The following is a 17,724-nucleotide window of genomic DNA, read 5'->3' on the forward strand; positions in this document are numbered from 1 at the left end:
ATTATAATATTTAGTTATAAATAATTTCAAATAAAATATATTGAAAACATTTAAAGCCTACCAATAAATAACAATTATAAAGCTTTTAAGTCATTCAAATCATAATTCAAACTTTTATAAAACAGAAAAACAAAACATCTCACATCAATCTTTAAATTGTATTTTATTTTATTTTTTTTTTTTTTTTCAAAATAATGACCAATTTGTGGGTATTTGTTTAAAATATACATCAAATACTGACAGCTTGCTCTCTGGTATTAATTTAGTTAGTTGTTGTTTCTTCTTTATAAACACAAGCAAAACTTTATAACCTTGCCTTGGGGGCCATTCAAGAGATGGACCCCAAAACCACACAATTTATGTAAAATTACATCTTTTAACAAAAAAAAACAACATGAATAGAAATCGTTTAATTGGTATTTTATGGTTTTCACCCAATACAATCAACCAACATTACACAGATACGCACACGGATACCAATGATCGATCTGACGATGGGTTTTTCTTTCATATAGTACCTATCTACTATCTAACAAGATAAATTCAATGCAAATTGTCTGGGGGGCTACCTTTATTGTGTCTCATTAGCATTATTTATTAAATTTTTGTTTAGTGAGTATCTTTTATTTAAAAGCATAGAGATATATCGTTTTTATTGTATATTAACTTTGAAATTTAACGGGTTTCTTGAAACTATTGATTTATTATAGCTTTAAAAGTGTTGTGATGCTGGAACGTGGAACGGATGGGACAAGTTTTATTACCAGACTTTTCATTTTTTGGGGAGGTTTTTCAAAATCGCCGTGAAAAATTGAACATTATTTAAAATTTAATTGGTTTTTTGTGTCGATTAATTAAAAACACAATGAAATCAAGTTTTGGTAATAGTTCACTGTGGAAATTCATTAATGGATAGTTGGAAAAAAATAGTTAAGTCAGATTGTATCCTATTGACTGAACTGTAGGAATGAAAATTAAAAGCATGTTTTTTTTTTTAATGTACATCTACAGCCAGTCACAAAAGTCTAAAATATTTCACTTTTCTAAAAAAAGACATTCTGAACTACTTTAAAATCACTTTTCTTTTGTAGACAATACACTTTAATAAAAACAAAAGACATCTATTTACCTTCACGCACAAGATACAATAATCCCCATTTCTCTAAAATGTCAAATGACTTTTAAGAAAAAATAAAAAAATACAATCCACTTTCATTCTTTAAGTAATCGCTTCTAAAACTATCCTATCCATCTTTTGTTCTTTCCCCATAAGCCCACTTTTACCTTTTATACCTTGAGTTAACACACAAAAACAAAAATAAGTAATCACAACTTTCAGTTCTTTCACTGAGTAAAAATAAAAAAAGAAACAAAAAAAAAAATAAAATCCTAAATAAACCTCAGAAATCTTAATCATTGTAAGTGGTTGTCCCCACCTTTTGTTCCAAGGATATAAATGATATATCTGTGCTCTGTAAAACTGTGCCTGTGATACCTATGGTTGAAAACTTTAGTTGTAATGATTTTGTGTAAATTGAAATCTTAAAAATCTTTTAACACAGACAAACTTTTTAGATATTTATACCAACTCGAATGAATTTTATATATTAATCAAGGTGAGAGCAAATTGTTGTACTAGATACGAGTATGTATATGGGAGGTTAACACACGCCTTTAGTTGCCCTACAGCAAGTATTTACATATACATTTTAATACATTAGAAATATTTTATATGTTAGTACAGTTACAACTATCCTCGCATATAAACACATGTATACAAACCTTTTACTAAAGTTACGTATGTGGTTACCTCCAATTTTACAACACATATTGTATTTTGTTCAAAATTTTTTTTATACTTTTCTAATAATTATTTAGGTATTGAAAAATTGATCCAAAAAAATGGGTTATTTTTTCTTTTTACCAGTATTTTTGGTAAAATAGTAGATAATTTTTTGTGCACTATGTTAACCTAAAAGCAAGAGTTTCAACCAAAAAGAAGAAAAGATGTTTTGAAAATTTTTAGCAGTCAAAAACTTTTCATCTACATTTTATTGAAAATTAGGAAATTTTCTACAAAAAAAAAAAATATTCCAAAATTATTATTTTGCCTTAAGCTGAATTCACTTGAAACATTGAAAGTGCATTTTAATAAAATTGAAATAAAAATTTAAAATATCAAAAAAAATATTTTTTAAATTTTTTTCTAAATATTTTTGAAATTATTAAAAAATGATTCAAATAACATTTGCAGATCTTCAATGATTTTCAACTTTTACATTTTCTTTTTTATCGACAACTCCAACCCTTTTTTGCCCTGCCCCACTTACTTCCGGTCATCTGCTGGAACCCAGGTAATATCCCTACATGTTTAAAAATTCTGTTTTCGAATTATGCCTTTTTCAAAACAAAAATTATTAGTTTTAATATTGCGATTTTATTATACAGTTTTTAAATAATTTTTTAATAATTTCAAATACAATAATTAAAATGTATTAGTTTCAAATACAAAAAAATTAAAATGTAATTAAAAGTATTGAAATATATAACAAAATTTGAAATTCAAACTAATTCCTTTGCACCTAAATTACCACTTTATCTGGTTATGAATTTAAATAAAATACTCGTCTTTTTTTTATACAAGAAAATCAGATTTTAGTCAAACTGTATTGAAACCGTAAACGAAAATGGAAGCCATTTTAAAAAAACAAATACCTACATTTTTGTGTACCTGGATTTAGGGTTATCGCTACCTGAAAAAGAACCTATATTAAACTATTTTGGTTCAGGAAAATGCATTTGGTAAGCTTTTTTCTGATAAAAAATCTGAATTTGAACTATTTTCAAGGCGCTTTGTGTTTTTTCGAAGTAAAATGTATGAATTACTGAAACAAAATTGACAATAAGATTCCACTTTACATAGCTTGTGAAAAAAAAATGAAATAATACATAATATCATATAATTATTATTTTTATGATGAGTAATCACTTTTAGAAATGTTTTTTTTTTTTTCATTTTTAAGAAGTAAAAAAGAAAATACTTAAAATAATAAAAAATAATAAAAAAGAAAAATTATATCATAATAATAAACTGAAACTTTAAATTGAGAAATACACGTCCTATTTAAATTTAAGTAAATTTTGTATTAGACTCAAAAATTTCTGCAATCAAAGTATTAAATTTAAATACAATTTTGGTGTTGCCTCACATGTAACCCAAATTTTCATAGAATTTACATCAAAAGTTTTAACCGTTTATACCTACATATCATTAATTATAAATTTTCTCATAATTGTTCACTAGTAATTTTTCAACTTTTTGACTCCGACAACGTCTTTGTCATTATAATCTAAAACCATACAAATAATACGTTAATTTTGGTTGTGCTTTAAAAAAGTATGTAATTTCAAATAAAACATCTACTTCCCGTTTAAACGTTTATAAAATCAAATTTTTACCCAATTAAATGTAGCTAATAGAATAGTTTTTATTTAAATTTGTTTTCAATAAAAACTCAATACGTCATTTTATATAAAGAAGTTATATCAAAATTGCGCCCAAAGGAGTCAGAAATGCTAAAAAAAAGTTCTTTAAGCTTTAGGCTTTTGCCACCACGCCGCCGATTTTCTAAAAATTGACGAAAGTCACTCTTTCTGAATCTGACTCTTAAAAGTTACCCTTACAAAATGTTGTCTATCCTTGCCATGGGAATTACGAATAAAATAAGTCTATAAATTTTTTTCATGTTGGAAGGGTGTTTTCTTTTAGGTGTAGAAAAACTGTGGGTGTATTGGAAAAAAGCAAGTAGTTAATTATAGTGGTACCCTATATTGAAATATAGCAAATATGTTACTTTTTATCGAATCAGTATATAAGAATATCATGGCTAAAAGGGTGTTTTTTTTTTTTTTTTTTGACGGGAGGAAATCTTCAAAAGACACTTGGCAGTATTCGACACCAAGTAGTGTGGGACTCTTAACCACTAAAACCACCTCTTTATCAGGACCAATCTTGAGAGATCGACATCAGATTTTTCTTTCTTTACTTTGTAAAATCACTTTGGGGGAAGTTTAAACTTTTAATACTTTCCCATGTTTTTTTAGACCATAAGCTCATGAGGCTTGGTTCTTCTTAAATTTGCGAACATGGTTTCTGGTATTCAAGACGGACACCATTTCAGAATTGGTATGACATTGCAGTCTCTGATTATGGGATACAGCGTATTTTTTAACAACTTCTGTAACCGTTTCTATTTGTAAGTCACGATGTAGATCGCTATTTCTTATGTACCAAGGTGCATTAACTATTCCACGAAGGACTTTGTTTTGGAATTTTTGGATGATTTCGGTATTTGTTTTCTTTGTACAGCCCCATAATTGGATACCATAGGTCTAAACAGGCTTTAGTACTTGATTATACAGCATTATTTTGTTTTGGGTTGATAAATCAGAGTTGTTACCAAGTAACCAGTACTATTTTCTATATTTTTTTTGAGTGAAATGAAATCTGGTAAAAGGTTAAATTTGGGATAGAAAGGAAGAATAAAGAGTTTTAATAAAAAAAAAATTGGTAAAAGGGTGTTTTTTTTTGAAGAGACAGTAAATTCTGCAGTAGGTCACAAAAAGCTAATGATTCGTTTAAAACGTCTAAAAACATAAATATAAACGTTCAATTTGTCATCGAAACCAATAATAAAATGAATCATTGGCTTCTCAGAACTAAACATGGTAACCTAAAAACTTTTAAAAATATCTTTGATGACGATGCTGATATCTATTATCAATTTCGCAATAATAATTTTCATTCCAGACAAATCTTTTTAAAAATAGTCCAGTGTTATATGAAAATATTATTCAACACTAAAACATAACAAAACCTAAGTCATGAAACATTTATAAGAAATGTATAGCACTTACACATCATTGCGTCTTTTTAAATCTGAATCTTCATATCAAAAATTTCAAACTAGGTTAATATCGTTATTTCATGCAACTAGTCTCAAAAAGTAGTTGAATAATTTATCATCACATTACAAAATAATTGCTAGAGTTTTCCACTTTTCAAGGGTCCATTTAAGCTACCTGCAGAGAAAGTAGATATGTCGTGTGTCGTGTGTCGTGTCTCATGGAATAATAATTTTCTTCCTTATATTTGGGTATTTTAGCTGAGATACAAGGTACTTCTACTTTGAAAATGTACAAAACACAGTACAATCTACATGCGGCACAAAGAGAAAGAGAGTATAGACAATTTGGCCCATGTGTGCAATTCTATATAGCTCAAGCAATTCTAACTAAAATAACCAGCTAAATAGCACAAAGGAGCAATATTCCCTGAAACAGAGATACAAACCTACCATCTACCGACCAAGAAAAAAACGTTATAGGAACCTTCGTATGCACACGTATAAGCGTATCTACGTAAAAACAAACAAGTCCTTTTTGGAAAATGGCAAGTACAAAATTTAAAATAGAAAAAGATCCTTCGAATTTTATTATCATATCTTTTGTCCTCGTCGAGTGTGCATTTGCTTCTTTTTTTTTCCCGTCAGATAAAACTGCATTCAATTACATTCGTTTTTCTTTATTTTTTTGTGTCTGTTTTTGTTTCTTTTTCTTGTATTTTCTATTCAATTCTAAAATTCACGTAAAAAACGAGTTGTCACATAGAAGAGAAAGAGAAATAGAATCCTAGAAAGTGAGTCCTTTTATACGTTTATAATGCAAGTATCCTTATTATACACTACTGTGCGTCTACTGCACTCCATTTCTACGCCCACTCTCAACCCATAACACACGTCCCTTTTGCACAAACACACACACATATGAAAACTTAGATATGTTGATATAGAGCACTTATTTGCTTTTTTAGAAAAGATGTTCAAATGCACAGCGATCTTATCTCATTCATAGAGAGGAGTCTTTTGTGCATTTGTTGGGAGATTGGGATTGGGAGCCCGTATATTTGGATACATCATAATATCAAAGGGACTTGAATTGCAGGAATTGTGACAAAGAGTGTAGAAGATAAACAAAGGCACACAAATGCTTGACTTAGAAATAGCAAATCGTATTTGATAAAGACCGCATTCGTCCTTTCACAAAAAAAAAAAAAACAACATAAGGGAGTTCTTTCTCTTTTTTGTTAGATTGAAATGAATATTATAAAAACAAGATCTTATCAGTACCAACATACCTGAATGTGTGGTTATGCAACACGTCTCTAAAGGTTTTATCAACTGACAGCAAAGCCAAAGGCACTCAACTGCATGCATACGAAAATACAAAAATACAAAATTACAAAGGTGTAAGTGAGTTCATCTTTATTTTTTCGAGTCAGATATAGCTAATACCAATTGCATTTTGGTAAATCTTGGTAAATGTCATGTACCAACATATTAGCAGAATGTGTAAAAAGATTAAAATTTTAGTTTTTCAACATCACCTTATTTTTTCTAAGAAGTTTTCTCGACTCAAGTCCATACTGAAAATCGTCCTAAATCAGTGATTTCGTTATCGAGGTATTATAAGTAGGTATGTATATTAAATTAAATTTAAATTTTTTCATTGTTTAGTAGAAGATCCCGCCTAGGACGACCTACCCTCATCGTTTTACCAGTTGAGATTTTTATTTTTTAAATATAATGTCTAAAGAAACAGTTTGCACATGGGTGGCCTTGCGACACGTCCTGTCAAGGTATAGGGTTGCCACGCTTTAAAGTTCATTTTTTGAGTTTTTTTTCGATAACGCCACCCTGCTTAGGTAGGTATATGGTAAGTCTTAGAGGTGTAAAAAAAATATTACGTTAGACAAAATTAATTTTAAAAATTTGAATACTCAGGATTTTTAGAAATTTGACATTTTAGTAGGGTAAACTGAGGTGAATTTAGAAAAAGGTCAAAAAGCTATTTCCTTTACAAAAAGTGGTACAAAAAAAATATTGATACTGGAATCGATAGATATTGTTAATATATAAAAGTTACATAACGAAAAATAACAAAAACAATAAAAAATTATAAAATTATATTAGAGTATTCAAATTCACAGTAATATTCATGCTGTGAGTTTTATATTGTGTCGTTAACATCGACCAAAATAAGGCGTCTTAGTAAGGGTACGACAGATCTAAAAGATGAGATGAGCCCACTGTCGTACCTGGGCGAAACACTTGGGAGTTGAGGTCACTTGAACTTTAAAATTAAAAGTCACATTATACCTACAAACAAAAAATTTAAAAAATCTGCAACTCGAAATATGGACGTTTAACCCTAGCTATGAAAATCAATATTAAAAAATGTTTTTTCAGTATTATCGTATCAAAAACATCACAACTTAGAAATATGAATTGAATAGCAAAACTAATGTGTTACTCTCATGTTACATGTAAGTATCATGCACTGCCTATGACCACCAAAAAAAGTCGGAAAACTGAGAAAATAACTTTTTATAGAACAAAAATATATGCTTCTTCTTCTAAGCCAAAAAGCAAAACACTTGGATTAACTTTTTTTATATTTTTTTTTTTTTCAAAATTATGACCATATATAAAAAAATTTTTTTTGCAAAAAATAGAAAAAATGTGAAATTGAGTTCCTTTTTCGATAAAAAAAAATAAAGTTATGATATTTGACTAAATTTTTGTAATAATCCAATAACTAGGCATCATTATCTTTTAATTGAGCCATCGAAACCTAAAAAAATATTTAATGTAATATTTTTTACGAATTTTTAAAAATATGTTACATGAGAGTAACGCTGGGTCCGAAAGGGCTAAAAGTCATAACCGTGAAATACGATGTTGAAAGATAATAATTCACCAAAAATCAGCATTAAAGGTATTTAAAATAATATTTATGTTTTTAGAGAGAAATAATACAATAACTCGACCCGTACCTATCTGCCAATTTTTTTATTTAACTTAGTTTTTTATTCCTGTGTATTTTAGAAGAATTACAGAATTTTATATTTCAATACACTGTTTAACGAACAAAAAAAAACGAAAATTGAAAATATTTTTCTGGTGGGTCATTTTGAATATATTAAAACTGCCAAGGTACTTTTTTTTCAAAATATCTCCAAAATCTGGATTTATTGAAAATAAAGCGGTTTTTTAGACCTTCAAATATTGCAATTACTGTTAAAGCAGCCTTTCCACCAATACATAAAATATATGGTTTTAGCTAAAAACCTAAACTTAATAAGCTCAAGAATTTTAAAAATAGAATTCACGAAATGTAAAGGCTGATCGTTGATACATTAATGCAGGCCTGTCGAATAGCAGCGATGTTCTGTTGGCCTAAAATTTTTCCAAAATTAATCGTTTTTTAAAATAGGTCATTTAACCCTTTCCAGCCCAGCGTTACTCTCATATGTAACATATATTTAAAAAATTTGTAAATTTGTAAAAAATTTGTTTAGGTTTCTATGGCTTAATTGACAGATAATAGTGTCTTACTCGAATATCATTCATAGTCATAGTCATTCTTAGTCAAATATTATTCTATTGATTTGTTCTATCAAAAAAGCGACTAAAATTCACATTTTTTTTTCACCTAAAAGATTTTTTTTTATATGTATGTATGGTCAAAATTTTGGAAAAGAAATATTAAAAAAATGTAAATACAGAAAGTGTTTTGTTTCTAAACTAAGTAGAAGTAGTATGCATTATTATTTTACAAAAATTATTTTCTCAGTTGTCCAGCTTTTTTTGGTAATCATTGAAAGTCGATGTTACTTACATGTAACATGAGAGTAACATATTAGTTTTGCTATTTATTATTTTGGAAAATAATATTTAGCTATTCATTATTCTTAGTTGTAATGTTTATGACGCGATAGTAAAAATAAAATGTTTTAGTATTATAATATGAGCCCCCTGAACAAAGCACAAAAACTAGCAATGAAAATTTCTAAAACAAACAATTATTTTTGCCTATTGCAATGTATTGTAATTGTTGTGATTTATAGAATTTCCATTTTTTGTAAAATTTAGTTTAAAAAAATATTTAAAAAAAATAACATAAGGCATCAATTTGCTTTTTTTGATAAATTTAAGGAGACAGTGCTCCAATACAGAATCTAAAATATTTATCAATACTTAAATTATTACCTAACAGTTTGAAATTGATTTCATTTTCAAATGAAAGATAAAAAGCAGAAATAGTTAATTCCCTTTACAGTTACTGAAATAGGATAAAATGCTTTAAAAAGTCTTTATTTATTAACCTTCAACCGTTTTCTCACACAAACAAAAATCCAAACCCTAATAATTTTGTGAGTTGACCTTTTTTTTTCTTCTTCTTCTATTCGATAAATAAAAACCAGAAAAACCAAACTCACTTGACAAAAACTACCTTCATCCATGACACTACCATATACAACACCACAGAATTTTTGGCAATATAGCCTCTGTTCTCTGTCAATCCCTTTTTATCCACACATATTCACCAAATCGTACATTTGATAAACATAAAATGATAATGCTTGCGCTTAAGGACATATCCATAATATATAAGTACAATCTTTACGTATGCCATTCACACTTTATATTTATTCCAAAGCAATAAATCGGAAGTCCCCCGAATAGCACCATTATCACACTGTTCGTTTTTGGTGTTGGTTTTTGTGTTGTGTTGTGGCCCTTTATATCTTTTAGTATATTTCTTATATTTCTCTCCGCATCAGAACAAATTTTATATATCTTCGACGAATATTCTAAATGGATTGTTTCTTCCTCTTCCATTTCCCAGGATAATGTGGATGTTATACCATTTTGCCAGTAGTACCTAGTTGCCTCATATAAATAATAGTGCTGTTGGGTCTATCAAAAGGATCAACCCAAATCCAACACACACATAACATATCGCATAATTATATCCCTTAAATGAAATACCACATTTCATATCCACATCGTCGTTGTCGTCGTCGGTCGTCCTCCAGATCGTTTTAATTAAAACCGGAAACATATCATCATCATCATAATAATAATCATCATCATTATCATCATCATTCGCATCTTCATCTTTAGCTCATCTCATGCTGATGCTCTCAGTGCTTAACGCTTTTGTGATTTCGTTTTCATATCACATTGCTATTGCTGATGTTCTGTAGCCAACAGAAAATATCAGAAAACAAGGACATATAACGTCTCGAAGAATATATCTTTTTTATGTGATATGAATACATGTATGCGTATAATAACGCTCAAGATTGCTTGAGAATTCAGGTCGGAAAACTCACAGAATCACAAGCAATCTAAAGGAACAAAAACCAACAAAAAACAAAAATAATAAAAAGCTCTGCGTGATGGGTGTGTGTTGCCAGGACCAATAGATGAAATTATGGTTGCAATTAGTAAATGTAGTTTCGACAAGGACACCAAAAACAATGACTATCCTATACACAAGAACAGAGTGCCAACAACAACATCATCTATATGACAGCATCACTATTAGAAACATGAGTAGAATTCGTAATTGTGCACCGGTGAGTAGTGTAGAGGAGATTGTGATGATGGTTCTTTTTTTTTTTTGGTTTACTTGTTTGTAGCTAGCTGGGGGAAAATTTTTGATTTTCTTCTTTCTCTTGAAAGACAAAAAAAGGATTCTTTTTTACTTGGAAATGAGAAGTTGTTTCTCATATTGTTGGAATTTTTATAGGAAGCGCGAATGCACTGTATTATAGTTCAGTGAATTCTAATACAAACAGTTAGAAAGGGGTTATGTTATTGTGTTTGGCTTTTTTTACCCCAGCTGACCTTAAAGGAAATGCACTATTAAAAGTAATATGTTGCTGGAAAGCCTACTTCCTATTGTTAAAACAACTAGTTTGGTTATGAATTGAACTTGAATCTAATCAGTTATTTCATAGAATTGACTGTCAGTCAACAAATTTAACGTTTGACTGAAAACGGCAAGTTACCTAATTGAAATCAAATTCCTAAAACCAAATATCTACCATGTCATTTCAGGGTGCTTCGAACTTTTCAGCTGGCAGGCGTAAGCATATATTGTGGGTTTTTCTAACTTTTTGCTAAGTGGTTGTAAACAAATTTACAAATTTGTGTGGTAACAACCCTTTTTCGCTGAATTTATTATCAAATATTTTAGCTCAACTTTGATTACACTGGTCGGCAGCGACCTTAAGCTTAAACAAAACCATACAAAAGGATTTTTGTGTGCTTAATCCGAATCCGAAGTCAAAATTTCACTGGCACGTCACGTTTTCGAAATATTGGAATATTAACAGGTCAAACGCATTTTGTTGGTACTTTTGGCGTTGAATTTCATCAACGTTAAATTTTTTTTTTGCAAAACTACTTATATACAATCTCCAAAAGCTATATTTTTTCGTCTTAAATATGTTTATTTTTTTTTCAAAACTATTTTTTTTCTAAAAGATATTTGGTATAGAAATGTTTGATATCTCAAAATCTTGGTGGTTAAGGTAACTTATGGTTTTTTTTAAAGCAGATTAGGTATAGTAAAGTAAATTCCAGTTTTGGACTAATGATTCGGGTAAAAAAAAGCAAAACATTACATAAGATATATTTTGGATCAAACGTCAAAAAACATTTCATTCAAGATCAGTTTTTTCGACTTAATAGCGAAAATAGTGATGAACAGAGCTCAAAATGATGGAATAAATCTGTTAACAATTTTGAATTCAGCACACTCAAGTTAATTAAAACCACCTTACAGAGTTCTTGCTCCCGATTTTTTTTTGTTTTTTGCCGACCAGTGTTATTGTAGAATCTAAAAACTTGGAATAATGATAAAACTGTAGGTAATAGATATACTTATAGCAAACAGTTGGTAATGTTTTCTTAAAGGTAGTGTTTAAAGAAACATATGGGTTGCCTAGCGACATCCTTTTGAAGGCATAGGGTTGCCACGCTTTAAAGTTTTAACAACGCCACTCTGTTTATTTATGTTATGTCTTGAGTTGTAAACAAAATATTGTGTCAGAGAAATTTGTAGTTTTAGGTGGGTAAAAGGAGGTGAATTTTGAAGAAGATCAAAAAATAGCAATTTTCTTTACAAATAGTGATAGAGCCAAGATTGGTATTGGAATCGATAGATATTATTTCCAACTCTCCAACTCGAGATATGGACGTTTAAAAGTCAAAACCGTATATTTCGATGTTAGAGATATAATTCACCATTCAAATCAGCATAAAAGGTATTTGAAATAATTTTTATATCCTATTAGATAGCAAAAATAAAATAACTTGACACTTGATATCCTCCCATTTTTGCCGATTGATATAACTTTTTCGTCAAATAGTTGCCCGAGTGAAACCTCCAGGAGCCACACTTTTCTATTTTTCGTTACCAAAAATCTATCATTTCGGGGTAATAAAAAGCAACGTTGTGTTATACATGAGCCCCTAGATTATAAATGGTCGATCTGGAAAAATTGGTGTTAGAATCACACAGTTTTGACATTCACTTTATAACGGTTGGAAACAGTAAAGATTTCTGATCCTTAAAAAATAAATAAACGGATCCACCCACAAAATAGGAAATTAAAAATAAAAGTTAACACTCTTAAAAATTACTTTGATGATCTAATAAACACTATACATTCGAATACGAAACCCCCAAAGTTGTCAATAAAACTTTAGATATACAATTTGGAATGAAAGATCTTAAATGTAATTAACTATAAATTCTTTCAAAGCTCATCTTTTTATTCCATGGTTATGGACTTTTGAGAACGGAAAACTAAGTCAATTTCAGACTGGAACCAGAATATCATTAGTCTACCATACAACCAACCTTTCCATCCATCTTTAATAAGAATAAATGCTGTATAGTTTCTTTATCGTTTTTCGGATGGCAGCTTTTGATATAATCAACAAAAAATGTCTTATACAAATTTGTTAACCAACTACCAGACCTGTTAACGAAACAATTGGATTAAGACAAGGTTTTTTTCGAGTTCTTTGATATTCTCCGTAAAACTGTTTAGACTGTACCATCGACAACTCCAAACTACGTAAATGCTTGGAATTGAAAACGAACCATTTTCTGTAAGGAGTGGAAAATTATTGCTGCGAGATACAAGAATCAGAAGGGTCCTTGCGAACTTTCTGACTACCCATTAACTGTACTACTAAGTTGCAGAATATGAATGGGTATCTACTGAATTTGAACTTTAATTCCTCTTTAAGAAGAATGTTAAAAGCGCTTAAGAATTTTTAACTTTTTTAAGTAACTCTGTGCTACTTGTGATACTAAGGTATACTGCTAGACTCGAGATATTTTTGAAGTGAAAACTTCTTTAGTATCGTAGTGATTTGAAACAAGATGAAACGAAAAAGCGACACGACAAATCAATATGGTTATAACTATTTTGTTTTAATAGATAGATGAATGAAATTTATACTGTAGATTTTTAATTAATTAAAATATAATTACACAAAATAACGGTAAAAAGATGCTTTTTTTCTAAACACGTTATATCTTTTGATCTAGAGCACATACAAATCTTATTTAACTTTCATACGCATGTTGATAATATAACCTTTCATTTAATATATCACAAATAACGGTACGTGTTCTAAAAGTTACACAATCTAAAATTGAAAAAATTGAAAAATACCTGGCATAAGAAATTCTTACTTTTATGGTAGAAATATGATAGAAGCGTCATATAAAAGTTAAATTAAAAATCTTTCAGATAATATAAAATTGATTATAAATTGTCATTTAAAAAATATGGATTTACAGTTGATGGATTAAAAAAAAGGTAGATTTTCTTGATTTTTTTTTTTTTTTTGAAGAAAAATAATTTTTTTTTAAGGTTTCACTTCTACCACATCTGAACTGCACACATGTTTTTTTTTTAATTTTATTATTTTAGTAATTGCTGTTACTGCTTTATAACTGCAGAAAAAACTCTGCATTCATTTTTGTTTGAGGTGTTATGCACCTTTTAATATATATGTTCTTTATTTCCTCTTAACAATGTCCTTGAATATGTGTTTTAATTTTTTTTGTTTTTTTTTCTTTTTATATGCGAGTACAACCACATGCATTCAGGCTTTCAGACTTTAGGAAATATATTAATGAATACATTCACATTTATATAAGTAAAATAGGTACATTCTTTTATTTAAAACTGAAACCAACAACAGACAAAAACGAGTGTGTAGCTCAGTGCCCAAAAAAAATTGCCTTAGAGCAAATTAGAGATAATAGTGTGAAACTGTGGTTAGTGCATTGTGACTTGTGTTTTGGTTCATGCACTTCAATTTTTCAACATATATGTATCTAAGAGCTCTATGTATGATCTACAATAGCTTCAAGTGTATGAAATGTGAAATATGGACAAAGTAATGACATAAAGATGTCCTTTGTAAGCTAGAAGACAGCTTGTGAGGATTCTTAAACGGGCTCATATATTTTTAATGAAGAATGTTGACATTTTTTTTTTGTTTGGAGAAAAAAAGTATGCTTGTCACTTAAAGAATTGAAGTTCTATGATTATTAAAAAAAAAAAATAAATTTTAGAATTCCACATTAAGTACTGTTTTGAAATCTATTGTGAACCCAGTCATTAAATGCACAATCAGTCCTTAATTATTATTGTATAAAGCATATATGCATTCCGAAAACGATCTATATACTGAATGCACAAGTATTAATCGCATTCTACATTTAAGGCATATACTTGACCAAGAATTCTTCTTTTTTTTGTATATGCATTCATCATTAATGCTTCTCTACCTATTGTATTGAACGAGAAAGTAAATTGCTTTTGTCTTCTCTGTGATATGATGATGCAATAGGCAAAAGCATATAAAAGAACACTCTTTGTTGATGAAGAGGCCTCTTTGCAAAAAGCTTAATTGTCCTGTAATTTTACTTCAGTGATGTGAATAGCACTCAATTATCTTCCTGTATATTGTGATTTTCGCATTTTATACTCTTAGAGAGAGTCCTTTTATCATAGTTGCCAACTAGAACATAACTTTCTATTGAAATTATATATAAACTCATGTGTACATCATCGACATCGATGCATAGAACTTACCCAACGAAGCCTCTTAAATGGGAACTACTTCAAAACTCCTATAAATGCATAGGGTAGATAGGTACAGAACATACGCTTACAATCCTTTTTGCTCCCCTTTTTACTCTGCGCACAACTTTATCTCCAGAGGCTATCTAAATACACAAATTTTCTGATGTACAAGAGATGAAGTTCTTCGTTCGCAGTGACGACGACCATTAGAGCGATTATACTATACCACGACAACTATGATACACACATTACACACATACCTTCGTTGTACCGCACCAAGAATATCGAGAATACAGCATTTACATTATGCAAACCTTGGATTGTTTAGGGAATAACAAGGAACTGAGTCAGTAGTATATTGGCCCAGGACAGGGAATAGGGATATGCATACCTAAAACAGAATAACGAGTTTGATGTATCGCATGATTCAGGATTCGATATGTACGTTTATTGACCGATTTTTTTTTCGTTCGAATATCTTTCCGCAAACATACATAAGCCAACTTGTTTAATGCTTGGTTTTCCAGGAAGAAGATGAAAAAAATAAACATTTTCCATACAAATAAAAAAAAAAGGATGCAAATAAGGTTCTTTTTGAAAACAACCTAAGTTGAGGAATACCATATGGGATATAAATGTATACATATTCACATATATTTGCAACCCATCGTTCAACATAAATATTATTGATTAATGTTGACAACGGCGGTTCTTGTCAGATTTTTTTTTTTTTTTTTTGATTTTCTGGTAAAATGTAAGGGAACTCGTAGTTCAAATATCCAATAGGATAAAAGAAAACTCCTTTTTTTGGATGATTGATATCTTTTAGTCACATTTTCTTGGAATTTTTATTTATTTTTTTTTTTTTTGTAAGCCATTCAAATTGGTATCATTTTGATTTGGATCATTAAAAACGAAAATACAAGGACATTACTGACGAAATGACTAACAATGTGACAAGATCTTCAACATTATGTTTTCGCAGAAAACGAAAAAGTGAGGTATTTATTCGTAACAAAAATGTTACAAAATTAGCAATTAGGTCTTTTTTGACAAATCTCAAAACGTCGGAAAATGAGTGGAATATTAGCGGCGTCAAGTATTATGTTGAATAAATGAATCATTAAGAGCCAGAATTGTAAATTCCGTAAAATGCAAAATAGTAAAATGCATTTGAAATTAAAAAAAAATTTTATTGCAAATAAAAAAGATTTGGATTAGACAAAAATATTTATTCCAAACGAAAAAAAGTAAGCCATTAAAAAGTATTTGTTGCAACTTAAAAAAAATGTTTTGCATTAAAAAAAATTATTGCAAATAAAAAAAAAATTTTGCATTGAAGAAAAAATTCAATGCCAAATGTGTGCATTATATTTTTTTTATAAATATTCTTCGAATTTAGTACAACTTTACATTGACCCTAATATTTGGTCAAATAGTCAAAATCGTATGAAATTCGACGAATATTAAAAAAAATTATTAAGCATTAATTTTTTATTTTTCAATGCAATTTTTTTTTCCAATGGTTTGTTTTTTTTTTAATGCAAAATATTTTTACTGGCAATAAAAATTTTATTTTCAGTGCAAATATTTTTCAGTTGCAATAACTTTTTTCAATGCAAAATATTTTTAGTTGTAATTGTAGTGTAATTTAATTTGTAGGTAATGGAAAATAAATGTATTAAAAAATGATTTTTTACATTCCTGTTAAGAACAATTGAATGTATGATTATTTCTTAACTATTGATTGATTTGAAGCCATAGATTTCTATTCAAATAGACTGACAGACAGAGGAGTCATCATTTTTTATCTCTTACGTCTTTTTATTTGGTTCAGTAAAAAATTCAAATTCCTTACAAACCAAATATTGCGTTCATGTGAATTGGATTGAAATGATAAGTACATACACGAAAAATCAATTGAAATTGAAAAGTATAGAATACAAAAAGTTACTTGAACTGAACATATTTGAACACTTAAATCGAATTCAAGGTTTTTTTTCTCATGTCACGCAGTTTCTAATATAATGTAGAATAGTGATGGTAATGCCAGAAAGAAAAAGATTTCCCTGAATTTTGTTCTTAAGCGAAATTGATTTTTGTTTACTTTTTTGCAGACAGCAACAAAATTCAAGAGATTTTTTTGTAATAAAAGCAGTTTTGAACTGTGTTATTGTCATTTTTTGTATAGAAGCCAAAAGATTTTCAAATTTACTCAAAGAAATTGAATTTGATTGAGAATGAAACTAATTTTCTTGGATAATCATTTGTTTGAAAAAAAAAAAGAAACACAGCCGGATTTTTTACGAAACACAACCGGATTTCTGAACATAAAACTATAAACCAAAGAAAAATCTACTATTAGATATATCTCTTGAAATTTTTTTTGGAAATGGTTTATATATGATACAAAAAGAATGATTGTAAAAAATCAAAAACAAATGGCGAATAAATAAAAATGTATTAAATAAATGTTACGCATACGCCACAGTTACCACTTTGTTGATAAATTTGCTAAATATAATGTATAAAAATGTTAAATTAAAGTTGAGAAATCATACACTAATCCGGAAAAATATTGCATACAAGGAAATACATATTATATTTCATAAGGGATTAAAATATGAACGAAGTATGTTAATTGCTAACTGAAGAAATTAACAGGGCTAGAGGTGAAAATAAATAAATCAACA

This window comes from Episyrphus balteatus, chromosome 3 (genome assembly GCF_945859705.1).
Source record: "Episyrphus balteatus chromosome 3, idEpiBalt1.1, whole genome shotgun sequence".
In the NCBI taxonomy this organism is placed as follows: Eukaryota; Metazoa; Arthropoda; class Insecta; order Diptera; family Syrphidae; genus Episyrphus; species Episyrphus balteatus.